Genomic DNA, 3,808 nt, shown 5'->3' on the forward strand with positions numbered 1-3,808 from the left:
TGGACTCGCTCTCTCTCAAACACACGCAAACACACACACAAGAACCAAACCTAGTCTACGCGTTCTCCACGCCACAAACCCACCCACTCACCCAAACAAGGATCTCTTTCAATCCCAGTAGGCTACTGGTAACACAGCCAGGACAGACGAGCCTAAAATAAAAACACACCGGCATGCTGTGCTGAATCTAAGAGTTTAAAATGATTTAACTGAACGCGCAGGATGTGATTTGGAGCTGTGTGTCGACCAATCCTGTCTATGTTTTGGGAATCTTAAATTGCATGAATAATTATTGAAATTGCTTGATCAATTCAGCAAGAATCTCAAACTCAGTGGAAAGACATCTGCAAATATCAGCAAGCAGCAACCACAGATTATCTCCAGGTAAAGAGCAGATTTTCCTTCGTGTTAACCATTAACTTGTGAGTGGAGGTTAACGAGGTAGAGAATATGCATAATTAAAGTCTGTTTGTGTTTAGAATTGTGGTATTGTAAAAATTGAAAAATAAAATATGTCTTTCTGTTGCTGGCTACAGCGTGCCCCTTGATATTTTGGGACTGAATCTGCGCTTTGGTCACAGGTCTGACCTCAGAGAGCAGCTGAGAGGGCTTTGGTACTCAGGAACTAAATTTTTTGTCCTCCGTTTCTGTTTCTTTTAAATTCTGTCAGAAATTATGACAACTAGCTAAGACAATCTTTAAAACTCGAGGTGATGTTTCCAACACGTTTGCAATTACCAATAGAAAGCATCAGCAAATTCTCAAATTTAAAATGCTGAATCATGATGTGGCTGCTTTAAAAATGTCTGTCTGTGATCTTAACACCATACAAGCTGCCAGTTTTGTACAGGACAAAGAAAAATTGCAATAAAGCTCTCACAGATGTGTTTTGTGCTTCAGGGAGTTTCTAACTTTACCTGTAACAGCACTAACTGGTGATTGAGTAACTGACTTTTTCTTGACTAACTGAGATAAAGTCGCGTACTGCTGCTGCCAGCAGCCTAAAGTGAAAGTGCTCGAGCATGTGAGCTGCCTCTCTTTCAGAGCCACATTCACCCCTCTGACAGGTTAAGAGGTGGGAATTTCAGAGATTCCCATGTCATTCCAGGAATGCCAGACCGAGCGATCAGACCGACCAGGACGCTCCTCGGTTGCCGTCTGCCTGATACCATCGGATGTCCTGTTTGTGGTGTTAAATTGCAGGTCAGCAGGGATCCAGTGAGCAGAGACCTGATTCAATAGTTCATCTTGTCGAAACACGCTAGACACCCTGAGCGGTCAGCAGAATCCTGAGGTTATCTGGCTGCCAAATGCTGCTTTACTGGCACGGCTCACCATCTTAGTCGAAGCACTGAGCAAATATTTGGCGACATAATTCCACCCAGAATGTGACTTGTGCAGCTGAAATTGCTCCACATCAAAGACGGTGAAGGTGATGGAGGCTGGAGGCTGGTCTAACTTTCCCTGCTTTGCCCTGCATGACACAGAGTAAGTTGACAGTTTAGCTGCAGAGTGTCCCATTGATTCATATTCTTTCACTTCTGAGACTGGAGTATGAACCTGTAGTCGAACAGCTGGAAGGATAAAAGAGGGGAACGTGTGCATGGGAGGAAAAAAAGAAGAGGGGCAGAACTACTTAAAGATGAGAGAATGCAAAGATAACATTAAATCATTTGCTTTATAATTCCTGTTTTCATTACTTTAATCAAACAAGCAAGTAATATTTTTGCAAAAAGAGGCTAAGACAAATGCCGATCTGTCTTTTACATTTACACATACTCAAAACAGAAACAGAAAAATGAAAGAGGAGAAGGGGGGAGGATGCCAGGCAGCCCCCATAGAAATGTAGGTGTGTACTAATGATGCTGAGAATGCTGGGAGGCTATGCGGAGGCAGTGCACCTGTGTGTCATCCAAGGAATTGTGAATTAAATAAAATATATGATGATAATGATGACAGCATGCAAAAAGAATAAGGCTGTGCAGAAGTTAAGCATGTATGTGCTTTTAAAACAAGTAACACATGCCTTAAGGGGAGCCATGAAAAGCACAAACAAGGTTCTTATTTCCAGCTGCAGGCATCTGGAGTAAAGCAAAGCCAGATTCCGCAGCACTCTTTGGTTCACAAAAACATAAACATTAACTCTTTCCATTCACATTAAAAAAAAAAATCTAGTGTACATGTTGCAGCAAAGCACAGCTGACAAACTAAAGAGAAGCTGGGTTACGTGGAAAAGCAGAAAGCGTGTGCCGTGGGTCACTTTACAGAGTGCTGCAGGTAAAACCAAACCTTTGCTGTCATTAGAGCTCACTGGTTGAATATGTAAATAGACGACACTAAACGAGGGAATATATTTTGGAAAAGAAAAATTTAATGAGTCTTACACTTTGTTGCTATTGAAGGCATTCACAGTGTGCAGCGTGTCCTTAAAAATTATGAATAAACTGGACAAGAGAATACAAAAGATGTGGTGGGCTAAAATAATCTCCAGCAGACGAACAGTGTCTGAAAATGTCCATAAGAAACAGTAAATAATCCACCAAAGAGCTGCCACGGGACCTGAGAGATGTATCTGGATGTTCACTGAGGTCATTCTTAAGGAAGGGAAACAGGGAGTAAAAGGTGACGTATGCAAAGTTACAGAAGAACTGGACTAAAAATCAGTGGCAACAGGTCTTCATGAAGTGATGAATCCAAATTTGAACCTTTTATCTAAAATAACTGAGATTATATATGTATAATACTATCATGATCTGGAGGAATGTACAACAGTGAGTATCTACACGCATGTGTAAAACACGGTGGAGGCTCTGTCATGGCTTGGGGAACTAATAAATTAAATTTAAAACCTTTACCTTCTAGTTTTAGAGTGGCCCACTGTGTTTGAACACTTATGTACATCTATTAATGCATAGCTGAAACTGGGTAACTAATGAATTATTATTTTTACAAAACAATTAATAAAGAAGAATACTAATAATAATAATTAACCAAGAAACATGAAATAATTACATACTGTGTTTACAAAAAACCCACATAATAACGCACTTATGAGGTTCTTCTGTGTTGTTTGTATATATCAGTACAATGAGAGTGAAAAACTGGTCTCTGACTGCACTTCTCTGAAAACTGCATCCCGGGAGTTGGATCCACAGTCCGTCAGTTTTGGGTTTCATCCCTGTGATGTCGAAGGCTGTGATATGTGGATGCTAAGCTGGTCCGTGAGGTCAACCTCTGCTTTGGGCAGAGAGAACGAGCACCACAGGATCACCGTCTCTCACAGCAGCAGGCAATCAAAACACCAAACCCAACACATTCCAGCTCTCAAACAGCCAATCAAAGCAGCACAACTGATATTTTCTGGGCAGACCCTGTATCTGAATTTCTGAACAAATACACAGCAGAGCATGGGCGTCTCCACCAGGGGAGCAATCAGATCTTGCAGTGGCTACAAAAAAAAAGAATGTACAGGGATGGTTTGGGAAAGGCTGCTGTCTTCCAGGGGCAGAGGAGGAGGAGGAAGAACAGGAAGAGAAATCAAGTTTCTCCTGCTTTTTTCCTATCAGGGCATTTAAGGTTGCAAAGATCGTGCAGCCAGTGCCCGTGCATGTACTGATCACAAAGACCATTACACGCACTGTCTTTTTTTCCATCCATATGCTTATGTACATAGTCATCTTCTAAGGCCTGCACATTCTTTCCCAGAAAAATGTAACCCTGTCGAAGGCTTCGCTCATTCACCGCAATAAAATTACTGTAAAAAGTCAATAGCTGCACACAGAGACTGGGTTAGCGAGTTCAGTCTAAT

Source organism: Copadichromis virginalis, linkage group LG10 (genome assembly GCF_057382275.1).
Source record: "Copadichromis virginalis isolate Kocher_CV1m ecotype Utaka linkage group LG10, C_Virginalis_male_GT1.1, whole genome shotgun sequence".
Taxonomy (NCBI): Eukaryota; Metazoa; Chordata; class Actinopteri; order Cichliformes; family Cichlidae; genus Copadichromis; species Copadichromis virginalis.